Raw genomic sequence first — 13,140 nt, forward strand, 5'->3', positions numbered from 1 at the left:
GATGGCGAGGGGAAAGGGAGAGGAGACAAAGCAATATACAGGCAGTAGACAGATTCAGAAAGAAAGACAGTGATTCAGAGAGAGAGAGAAAGAGGTAGATGGAGAAGGAAGAGAGGAAGAGAGTAGGGATGAGTATTGATAAGATTTTAGCAATTCCGATTCCTTATCAATTCCTGCTTATCGATTCGATTCCTTACCGATTCTCTTATCGATTCTCAGCTCCACAGCCAAATAGGTCTGTGCGTCCTGCACCCCCCCTACACACACTCGTTCTAAACAAATTTCTCAAACTGGCTTTGAAAAGAGCTAATACCTACCACCTCAAGGCCTCTGTTTCAAAACAAAATCTACTCGGAGATAGAAACTTTCAGTTTCCTTGTGTTCAAGCTTCTATTACTCAACACCAATAGGACTTACAGGGGTCCTAACAACAGGGGAAATAACTTCAGAGTGTCACCTTTCAAAAGAGACCATTCACATGCATGTACTCCAAATGGTTCAACAACAGCTTTCAATGTACTTTGGGTATGTTGTTTAGGCTTTGTCAGGCACATTTAATAGGACTATTAAAATTTAACAATTAAAATGCAAAGTTTAATAATGGATAAAAAATGTATATGATCAGTTTAATAATGGGACACGCGAACGTTTGCTGATAACAAGAACCCCCACAAAGCAGCTGGGCCGGACTCTGTCTCTCCAGACACCCTCAAGAACTGCGCTGAGCAGCTGTCTCCGGTGTTTACCTACATCTTCAACACCTCCCTGGAGACATGCCATGTGCCATCCTGTCTCAAGTCCCCCACCATCATCCCTGTGCCCAAAAAGCCCAGGCCAACTGGACATAATGACTACAGACCCGTCGCCCTGACCTCTGTGGTAATGAAGTATTTTGAGCGCCTGGTGCTGGCACACCTTAAATCCATCACAGACCCTCTACTGGACCCCCTGCAGTTTGCCTACAGAGCCAACAGGTCTGTGGACGATGCAGTTAATATGGCCCTCCACTTCACCCTACAGCACCTGGACTCCCCAGCATCCTACGCCAGGATCCTTTTTGTGGACTTCAGCTCTGCCTTTAATACCATCATCCCCGCTCTGCTTCAGGACAAGCTCTCCCAGCTGAACGTGCCTGACTCCACCTGCATGTGGATCACAGACTTCCTGTCTGACGGGAAGCAGTGCGTTAGGCTGGGAACACAAGTCTCTGATTCCCGGTCCATCAGCACTGGATCTCCCCAGGGCTGCGTCCTTTCTCCTCTGCTCTTCTCCCTGTACACCAACAGCTGCACCTCCAGTCATCCGTCCGTCAAACTCCTGAAGTTTGCGGACGACACCACCTTCATTGGGCTCATCTCTGGTGGGGACAAGTCTGATTATAGGTGTGAAGCGGCCAACCTGGTGACCTGGTGCAGCCAGAACAACCTAGAGCTCAATGCTCTCAAGACAGTGGAGATGGTTGTGGACTTCAGGAAGAACACAGCCCCACTCACCCCCATCACCCTGTGTGACTCCCCAGTCAACACTGTGGAGTCCTTCCGCTTCCTGGGCACTATCCTCTCCCAGGACCTCAAGTGGGAACTGAACATCAGCTCCCTCACCAAGAAAGCACAACAGAGGATGTACTTCCTGCGACAGCTGAAGAAATTCAACCTGCCAAAGTCGATGATGGTGCACTTCTACACAGCCATCATTGAGTCCATCCTCACCTCCTCCATCACCATCTGGTACGCTGCTGCCACTGCCAAGGACAAGAGCAGGCTGCAGCGTATCATCCGCTCTGCGGAGAAGGTGATTGGCTGCAATCTGCCTTCCCTCGAGGACCTGCACACCTCGAGGACCCTGAGGCGAGCGAAGAAGATTGTGGCCGACTCCTCCCACTCTGGACACTCCCTGTTTCAGTCACTCCCCTCCGGCAGAAGGCTGCGGTCCATCAGGACCAAAACATCAAGCCACACAAACAGTTTCTTCCCCTCTGCTGTTGGCCTCCTCAACAAGGCCAAGAGTTCACACTGACTCTAATGACTTCATGTCTTAAAACAATTGCATCTGCACTACTTCACAATTCGTGTAATATTTGTATTTTATATTGTATTTTATACTGTAAATTGGCAACTTATATTTTATTTTATGGCAACCTATATTTTATTTTATTGTATATTTTATTTTAATTGTTTTCCACTTAGTATTGCTAGTTTATGTATCCTTAGTATAGTTAGACCATATATCTAAATTTAAGATTCCTATATGTTTATTGTATGCAGCTTCCTGCCAAATCAAATTCCATTCTGATTCTGATTAACACACACCCCCCGATAACGTGAAGTGATCAATAAGATCAATACTAATGGGAGACGAATGCCGGAGCTAAAATATGCTTCAAACGACGGGACAGAAGATGACTTGATCGACCACACACAATAAAGGCAAATTGCTTCACACAGTAACAAGTGGTTGTGATCACTTTTGAGCAGTTTAGCTCTACCTTAAGGCCCCGTCACACCATAACATTCTGGTCGACGTTCTATGACGTTAAGAGGAAACGTTGCTAATCGTCCATGGTCGCTGGTATGGCACCAGAATAGCGTTGTGTGGACGCTGGTGACGCTGGTAATCGGCGGTGATCGGCGGAAAACGCTGGTCCCCCCCAAAAAGTTTTGAACATGCACAAAAGTTCTCATGGAGACCAGCGTGGACCACACTCATATAACTAAACATGGGGTGTGCTCATATAACTAGATATGAACCTCGCTCACATAACTGGATATAGACTGCACCCTTTAAACTGGACAGTGCCCATACAACTATAAAAAACAAGCGCTTCAATATCGTATTTTTTGAAAAATAAGCTGCATTTTCTATAAACCGCACCCCACCAGAATGGGAGCCTTGTGTTTGTAAATCTGAGTATAAATCTTACTGGAATATATGCCACACTTGATACGGGAACAATGATACTAAGCAATGCACGATTATCGACGAACTTCAGGCATGCAAACTCCTCACCTTTTGGTGAGACTCACCTTTTTGAAACCAAAATGGGTCACCTATGTGATTTGTGCAGATCCGATGAGAACATTTCTTGGGGGGTGGGGGGGGCCTTGGCCAACACAGCATTGTACCCGTGCTTCGCAACTTTACAACTGGCTCTGGAACCACGCCTTATGCCTAAATCAGAAGCAGAGTGGGAAGAGTTTTTTTTCAAAGTTTGCAACACTGAGCAGTCAGTATTAGACCGGGGATTCTTAATCCTGGTTCTCGGGACCCCCGGCCCTGCATGTTTTAGTCATGTTCCTGCTCCAACACACCTGATTCAAATGAATGGGTCGTTATCAGGCCCATTCATTTGAATGGGCCTGCGTTAGACAACTGAACCAAATTGAAGTTGAACCCTGCCCGAACTGCAATTTTTTATTTATTTAAGATTGATAGTAGGGGTGGGTGATACTGCAACATTTTGTATACAGGGCCAGTATTGCCAATACCGATAAAAATACTTTTTACTTTGAAAAGCAGCTGATTTACTTTTGTGTAGGGGAAAGCAATGCCTCATAATTTATGAAGTCAATGCATCATCAATATGCAAATTTGAATGAAAATAGAACATTAGTAAATTTACCAAAGTAAATTCCTTGTTTGTGTACACTTACTTGCCGATTTAACGAATTTCTGATTCTTCTGATTTTCATTTTCATGATCATTGAATGCTTCAATGATTTTTTCCTTTAATTAGTTAAGAAGCTGAGCTTCTCTTTCATTTGGCCATTATGCAGGAGCGGGGTTTGCACAATCACTATGATGTAACAGAAGTTGTGTACTGAATGTAGAGAAGAGAAATTAAAACTCAAGTATCGATCTTTTCATGCGAGTTTCGATCAATACTGATACCAATGTTGGTATCGATACTATTGATACTTAGATCGATCCGCCCACTCCTAATTGATAGAAAATAAAGCAGTTCAACACAGGTAATCCTGTTTGCAAAATTGTTTTTTATGATGGATGTTTTACAAAAAAAATTACATTACATTGTTTACAAGAGCATTGTTTACATTGATCTACCCTCTTAATTTTGCTCTCCAAGTGCACTAGATTGATAGCCTGACGTTGTCATACTCATAATTCTGGTCAGAATATGAGTCTGAGAACTCTCCGTTGGGCTTTGACTACAGGGCGTGTTTCAAACGAGCCTGGAAAACAAATGCCTCTTCGCTCAATTGGACAGATCTACAACCAATCAGAGCAACAGAGTATGTGACGTAGCCTATGTTAAGCACCGCATAGTTGTTGTCAACAGAACTAAACTACAAGCAGACTTGAAGTATGCTTGAAGAATGAATACAAACGATTTTTGCCGGTGTTGTAAAATTAATTTAAGGGTAGGGAGAGTACTTGTTCACACGGTCAACCTTTTTGAGCGAAACAATAAAGGGCAATGCATATACGAAGTTCTCCGTTTAGGATTACAACTCCATCGGGGCCAGCTGATAAATTAAACTTTTACCGAATCCCGTAGGAAGGACGGCTAAAACATATTTTCCATCACAAATGCCTTGATTGCGTCTCTCTGTTCCTCTTTCAAAATTAATGCGCTGTCGATGTCTTCTAAAACAGACTCGATGGCAGAATCATAACATCCCAGATCTCCAGCGGTAGCCATGTTTGTTCAAAACAAATTCAACTTAAACGCCCTTTTGTGACGTGGGTGATTACGTTACTGTTGATCATCTGTCCATCATCCTATAAAGCCCGCCCGGCAATTTAATTGGTTCGCCCAGATTCTGGTTTTCTGTAGTTGGTCCCCAATACGAGACCCTCCAGACCCAACTTCCCGACCAAATTTTTTTTGGGCGGGGAGAAGTTGGGCTGGCAGCCAGGCTACTAGATTGATGCGTTAAACATAAAAATGTAAAGGGGTCATTCACCATGGTTACATGGATTCGAATTACTGGCTTATTTGGACTGAAATTGAATTATCCCTTTCTTGTAAACACCTTTGTTCGAATAATTGCTGTCCGACTACGATCCGATCGACACCCAGAGATAACTCGATCCAAGTCGGTTGATAGTTTGGTCATCACATGCTTGTAAACGGTGAATTGGACTATGAACAGGACTCTGCGTCTTTGCGCATGTTTTAGATCCCGCCGCCTTCCCTCCCAGGTCGTGACCTGGAAGTTGAAAAAGACGATAATTTGACGCTGCCGGGAGCCGGCCCGGCAGAAACAAACAAACAACCCGAGCCAATAGCGCTGTTTGCATTCGCAGTACTGCTATTGTCATCATGCATGAAATGTAGAGGGACGTAGCTTCACCTTGCTCTCTGTTCGCTGTCTTTCTCGAAATGTTGATGTTGTTGCTGTGAAGAAGGTCAAGCGGAAAGGGCTCTATCACCACTAGTTGTAATGAAAACAGTGCCATGTAGCGCACTGGGATATGACATGCTTTCGGCCAAGGATTCGGTTTTTTTCACTGCCATATATATTAAGATTATAGCAGTTGCCCCAAAAATTTGCACTATCCGAATAAAGCTAGATTCGAATTGATACCATCATTTGGGTTTTGAAAATCCCTTGTTGTGACATCACAACAGGGGCTCCACCTTTTTTGGCTCTGGTCATGCCCCAAAATTTCCTACACGCTGCCGTGTGTGTGCTTCCACGGAATTACAAACACGTTTTTTAAGAATATAAAAAATGGACTACAGTCATAAATGCAGTGTTCCAGGCTATACAGGGAATGCTGACACTTTTCAGACTCTTCCCAAGGAACCAACACTCGACGGGCTGTGATGTTTGTCAAAGAGAAGATCCCTGTGCAGTTCGACCCTCAATTACACTTTGCTCCACCATTTCACGAGGACCGTTTTGAAAACTCGGGACAATGTAATGCAGGATTTGCTATGAAGCTGTTGCTGAAAAGAGGTGACGTTTTTATTTCAAGTCTCCACCTTCGATGTTTCAGTGACTGCTGTTGGCCGTGTTGCGTCTTTGCTCCGCAGCTTCACTCGTTGTAAACCAACCAATCAGCGCGCAGCTCATATATATTTATTCATGAGCATACCATAAAAGGAGAAAACCTATCGTTTCATTCTGGGGCTATTTCACAGGATGCATCAGGGATCATAGAAAAGCACTCGGGCCATTTTCAGCCCAACCAATGTTACATACCCTATTCGGAGACCTTAAGGAACAGTGTGAAATACCCCCGAAAAAACAATCAATCACCCTTTTGAGAAATTTTCTTTCGGGGCAGCTAGCCCTTGGACCCCCCTAGAGGGTCGGGGGTTCGCCATATCGTTGTCACCTTTTTTACCCTTCATCTGTTTGCATGCCTGCTTACTCCTTATCCACGTACTTCTAAAAAGCACTTGGAAATTACTTTAGCAGTAACCGAGTTCATCGCCAAAGACATGATGCCCCTCAATACGGTGACCAATACTGCCCTCCTGCACATATTTTAGCCAGGTTGCCATACCGGAGATGTACATAAAATGCAGACAGAGAGTCGTAGCGGAGCTGAAAGCAAACACGTTTTTTGCTGCTACAAGTGACATGTGGTCAAACCGTACATCGGAGCCTCATTAGAGTCTTACGGTGCATTTTATTACTGAAGACTTCGACCTCAATGATCGCTGCCTTCAAACTTCCTACTTCCCAGATGACCACACAGGGGAAAATATTGCACCTGGCCTGAGAGAGGGGCTTGCCAGCCGGGATGTCCTCGAAAAGAACCTTGTCTGCATTACTATAGACAACGGGGAAAATATGGTGAAGGCAGAACAGCCCAATGAATGGACCAGGCTCCATTGTTTTGGGCACAGATTACATCTTGCCATTGGTAAGTTTGTGTGTGTGTGAGTGTGAGAGTGAAAGACTGTTTTCAGAGTGATGGAGAGAATGTAAGTGTGTGTAATGGTGCAACACTAGTTTTTAATGGGTTAAATAGCAACATTTACGAAAAAAGTCTTTCTACTGTTGTTTTGTTATGGTATAAGACGCTTCGAAATATAAATCGCACCACAAGAAAAAAAAAAAAAAAACGGGGTGTAAACTGTGGTTTTATACAAAACAAATACAGTACTGTTACCCAATAAAACCTATTGTTATTGGTGGTATTATTATTTTGTTGGTGCAATGGGAGTCAGGGGCAGCCCCTAGACCAGTAAGGTAAAAAGTTGAGAACTTTGGCATGTTAAAACTGCAGAGCGTTAGTAACTACCATATCAAACATGGCCCACGTGAGATAATAGGTGGCACTACAGGCCACGCCCCAATATGTAAATTTTCAAAGTGCCATTTGCAGGCCACGAGTCCCAAAATTCTCGGAGCGACCTCTTGACCTCACAATGTCACATGCTTCATACACATAGGAAATCTGACTATCAGTTACCATTTGCAAAGGCAATTTCATATCTCCAAAATTGAATTAAAGGGGAATATACATTTTTGCTAACGCTTTACCACACCACAAATGGCCTACCATTGCCCATTGGTGGCTACAGGCCACGCCCCAATTGTCCATTTTCAATGTGATGGCATTTCCACCCCATGACTCTAAAATGTCTGAAACTTGCACTACATGCCTTATTTCTCATGGGAAACAGAATAGCCATTGGTGACCCATACATGGACATGTACGGTGAATATTTTGAAAAACGTACAAATATCTTCGTAGGAACCATGACTCCAATTGACCAAAAAATTGGTATGTATGTGTAGGACACATATGTAGTTATGCTAGTTTGAGACCACAATAGCTATTGAAATAAGAGTGACTTAGGAGGGCGGCTTTGTCCACACACAATTTTTCTTGTTGTTTGTTCATAAATTGATGACTGTGAGGACTGTATTCCTCCACAGATACCATGGGCTTGGATATGGAGTTGGACCAGTTACTATTCACTTTGACTTGATGGGTATGATCTGTGAAGAATGAATGGCACCATGCAATGGTGAAGGGCTATAAACAAGGTTGATTGTAACTGGTGTTTGAAAACACAGTTACAGAATAAAGGAACTGGGCAAAAGGTGCTGGTGAGAGAAAGTCCCCCAAAATGTTGCAGAACGGGCAGAAAATATTAGATAGCATTTTATCAAGGCCCAATTGGAGAAGCACGTTCAATTGTTTATGAAAGAAGGGTAACAATGATACCGGTCTGTAGTTCTGGAGGACGGCAGGGTTATGTGAGGGTTTTTTTTGTACAGGGGAAGCTCTGGCCTGTTTGAAGGCAGCGGGAAAGGTGCCGGAGGTAAGAGAGGAGTTTAGGACATGGAGAAGAAAAGTTATGATGGAGGGGGAGATGGTTTGAAAGAGAGGGGAGGGGATGAAGGGGACAGGAGGTGGGGCGATGAGAGAGAATGAGGTCAGAGATCTCTGCCTCAGACAGGGGAGAGAAAGAGTTTAGTTGGGTCAGTCATGGGGGGTGAGAGGGGAGGAAAGGTGGGTTTAGGGGACCCACTGTTAATGTCGGCGACTTTTTTCTCAAAGAAGGAGGAGAAGTCGTCTGCTGTCAGGGTGGAGGGAGGGGGTGGGGGAGGTGGGTTAAGAAGGGTGGAGAAGGTAGAGAAAAGTTTGTGGGGGTTTGAAGCAGAGTTAATTTTGTTCAGAAAGTGAGGGTTTTAGCACCAGTTGTGTGAGAAGAGAAGGATTTAAGGATGGAGTGATACTTATCAAAGTCCAGACCATCTTTGGACTTGCGCCATTTCCTCTCAGCTGCCCGAAGGGTGGACCGTTCTTCACAAATAACATCCGTAAGCCACGGGCAGGAAGGAGAAGATCGTGCAGGCCTTGTTGACAGGGGAAAGAGAGAGTCAAGTGATGCAGTTAAAGTGGGTAACAAGGAGTCGGTGGCAGTGTTAGTATACAGAACAATTAAGCAGGCTTTGATATGATCAGTTAGCATCACATAATAGTGTTCAAATGATTTGGCAGTAACAAAGTGGTGTGGATGTGTATTTAATATGTGGGGAAAGAAGCAAACCTGTCCCACCACCCCGCCCGGTTGAGCGGGGTGAGTGAGTGAAAGAGTGGCTGACGGAGAGAGCAGCTGGAGTTGCAGTGTTCTCTGGGCGGATCCACGTCTCTGTCAGCGCAATGGCATGAAGAGAAGCATGAGATGCAAACGCCGGGATGAAGTCTGCCTTGTTCACAGCAGACTGGCAGTTCCAGAGCCCAAAAGAAAGAGAGAGGGCAGGTGGAGAAAATCTGGATAGGTAGAGAAGGTTAGAAGTTGACCGTAAATACTTTGTGATATGTCTACGTCTACGGGTAGTGTAATGAACAGGAATGCTAAGGAAACACATGCTAGCTATGAATAACTTCTAGGTAGAATAGAATAAAATATAAATATGAATAGGGTGATGCTTAACAGAAGGGGTGATCTGGCCCCGTCGGCGGACTCCCGCAGGTAGACTCCCTGTCTTTGTTCGACCGAGTCTTCGCGCACCGAGGCTGCCAGGCGAGGCTGCCTCTGTTGTGCCAGCCGCCTTAAATATGCAAGGCAAAGCTGGCAATGACCCTAATTATGTAAACAAAGCCAGGGTCTCACGCAGCGGCAAGTACCCTGGAAAATACCCTGGAACTCGATCTCTAGCTAGCTACTTAATGGCCTGGATAGCTGCTGTCTCTCAGCTCTAACCAGACACAAGATTTAGCAAAAACACAACACAACCTACAAATTTAAAGTCACTTACTTAGTCAGGAGACAGTCACGATGCACACTCAGTAAAACACTATTCGCTCAGTTATGGTTGTTTGAGCTAGATAATCATAGCGGTGAGCAATATAATCATGGTGGTGATTATCCACTATTATTAATTGTGTAGCCTCAGCACCCTTGGGTAACCAGCATGCTGTGTGGCATGCCAAAAAAGTAAAAGAGTTGTGGAAAATAGTTTGGTTAGAAAAGCGGTGCGGGGGATTTCAGTTGTTGTGTTTGTTTAGTTAAATGTGTGTAATGTTATTGTTGGTTAGTTAAGATAATCCTGTTGGTCACCCTGATTGTGCATGGTGTGTTGTTTAATGGAACGAGAGAGTGTAATCGTGGGTAGGTTTGGGAAGTTCGGATCATTTTACTGATTCGGTTCTTTGAAACTCGTTCAGTTAATTGAACAAATCTTTTTTCGAGTCATTCGTTCATTTCAACGAGGGGGGGGGGAACGACACTGCAAATACGTATCATATTCTCATGTAGGTTAGTGCATGACATGTGCACCAGCAGATACTATTTCAAAAGAAATTCCTGCATTAAAATCATGTATCATGACAGTATGTATGATTTGGTCATTTATTATCACATTAGCATTTAATCATCAAGGCAAACAATTACACTGTGCTAAACTGTAATTGTAAATGTAAATTGAAAAAAACAAAACCAGTCAGTATATTGACTTGAGCGAATATCATTCACGTCTTACTAAAACAGCGGCCACGCGAAAGGGAATGAGGAAACTGTTTCCTCTACTACAAAATACAATGCGGGTCACATGAAAAAGGATCCAAAGACTCGTATAAAGACCGATTAGGGAAATGAACGAATCGTTCCTCTAGCTACCAGTACAGAGCCTATGCAAGTCACGTGAAAAATGATCCAAAGACTCGTAGAAAGTCCGAGTCGGGAAATGAAAGAATCATTTCTGTTTACTTGGACGAGCCTATGCAACAGTCCCGATGCGCGGCCATGAGAAAATGAACGAATCACTCTTTGAGAGGACTTGTTACTCCCGAGTCCTTGTAAGGATTCGTTCAAAATGAACGAATCGTTCACGAACGACACATCACTAATCATGGGCTTTAATTTTGAGAATGCTGTACTTTCACCAGGTACATTCACAGACAGCTGAACACACGCTCTCTCCTACCCCAGTTGTCCTCCTGACTCTTGTCAATTGTGCATTGCCTGAGATTCTAGAATAAGATCAACTCTGGAAGAATTGCAATATCCGCTGTTATCTTGCCAAATCGGGGAACTTTGAAAACAGTGCTGTGGGTGAAAATGAATTGGTAGCGGGTGGCAGGTTTTTGGGCTACTTCTAAACCTTATGCGGCTGCAGATTTCTGCCCTGGGGTGACCTGCGCTGAGAGAGGGAAATAGCATGGATGGGAAAAGTGTATTGGGAGAGTGAGAAGTAAGAGTTCATAACCTACACACATTTCCTTTAGTAATGTGTCTCCTCACTTTCATAAAGTAATTGTTGCTCTGTGTCTCTGTTCGTTGGTGATAGAAAGCGGCACGATTAATAATTAGTTGTACCAATGAACCAATGAAACGTGAGAATAGCAGAAAACAAGGAAAATATTAATCCACCAGCCATTTTTACATTTTAACTATGGAGGTATATATTGGATAAATGCGGTAACTCCTCCGTTGTACACCCAAAAATGTCATTTTGGTCTGGTTTTGAGCCCTCGTTAGGCTGAAAATTGTGGCCGGACTTGGCAACCCTGAACTCAGGTTTGCTGTCATTCCCAGTCCTGAGTCAAAACTTTTAACTAATGGATCTCTGCATGATGGGCCTGACCAAAACACAGGTGGCCTTCCAGAACACTAGGGGTGAGAATCTTTTGGTAACTCATAATTCGATTCTTGGGGTCATGATTGGGGCTATTGGCTTGCGTTGTTTGTTTGATTCTGCCGGGCCAGCTCCCGGCAGCAAAAACTTATTGTCTCTTTCGACTTCCAGGTCACGACCTGGGAGGGAGGGAGGGCGGCGGGATCTCAAGCATGCACAGTTAATTGCTCAATTCACCGTTTACAAGCATGCAATGTCCGAATTATCAACCAACTCGGACCAAGTTATCTCGGGGTGTCGATCGGATCGTAGTCGGACCGCAATTATTCAAACGAGAAAGGGATCATTCTATTTCAGTCCAAATAAGCCAGTAATTCGATTCCATGTAACCACGGTGACTGTGTACATGTATGAAATACATGTCTGTATCATGTCAATTTTGCAAAAGTTTGTAATGTTGAGGAGGAACCTGCCATTGCTGCCTGCAGCTATATATTTTTGTATAATTCTTGGAGGTAAGGGAAGGAGGTAACTGGTAAATGGAACTTGAAAAGGTGAGCTTTGAGGGCTTGTTTGATTGATGGCAGGGTGCTTGCCTGTCGAAAGTGGTATGGGAGGGTGTTCGAGAGAGGGTGCAGCAACTGAAAACGCCCTGTAACCACAGGTCAATGCATTCTTAACACTGCAGCCACCAGCATGACCTCCCAACCATATTACACTAAGTAGAAGGCCCCCAAAAACCTGGCAGCTTCTAAATAAGTCATAAAACGACATGCAAGCCGTTGTGTAAGTACACAAGCCGAGACGGCCACAAGTAGCTGTGTGAATTGTTTTTGACGACGCAGAGAAAGGGTGGAAGAAAAAGTTAGTCACAAAGCAGCAACAGAGGGGAAAAACTAAGGAAATTGCCTCATCTGTTTGATGAAAAGTGAGAACCAAAGCTGAAATCAGAAAGATGATGAAGGAGCTAAGTATCATGTTGAGATGGAGATAAAAACAACAAAACATAGAGGGGAACACAGTCTGTGTTCATTTACGACAAAATTGAACTAATTATTTTAGAAGACTAGAAAGTTTAAGAAGTGTTTTAAATGTATTTATATAAAACAAACACATCATTGGTGACAATCTCAATTCTCAAGGTGAACCCTAGAAGTTTATGTGACACCAAGTCTACTTTACTGCTAACTGTCATCCAACATGTGCTAAGTTCAAAACAGTTGAAGTGTAAAAGTGTGAAGTTAAAAGGCCCAAATACTGTAACTGGTTAGGTCAAGATCTAATAAAGTTATGTAGCACGGAATAAAAGCTAGTCAGAAGCCTTAAACCAAGGTCAGTACCCTCATGGTTATACATCAACTCTTTAAAGTCCTTGCAATACACATAAGTTTTTCTTCAATCTTTTGATTGTAGTATACTGGTATGATTCCTAGCTGTATATTTTGGAAAATTGCAAACAAACAAAAAAGGCTAGATGTAGTGACTAAGTCTAACATGCTTTTGATGTGCTTGACAACAGTCAATAGCAAGAGGAGCAGAGGAGAACAGTTTCATCCAGACTGTCCAAGTTTGGGGCAGACAAGCTTATATGTTGGAGAATGCACAGCTATTGATAGAACCAAGTCAA

General features: G+C 43.6%; 1 protein-coding gene across 1 annotated transcript in view; it reads left to right on the plus strand.

The window, feature by feature from the left end:
- cpne9 (copine family member IX) overlaps nt 1–13,140 on the plus strand; it is a 265,994-nt gene that overhangs the window by 192,850 nt on the left and 60,004 nt on the right. The window lies entirely within an intron of this gene.

Source organism: Hypomesus transpacificus, chromosome 9 (assembly GCF_021917145.1).
Source record: "Hypomesus transpacificus isolate Combined female chromosome 9, fHypTra1, whole genome shotgun sequence".
Classification (NCBI taxonomy): domain Eukaryota; kingdom Metazoa; phylum Chordata; class Actinopteri; order Osmeriformes; family Osmeridae; genus Hypomesus; species Hypomesus transpacificus.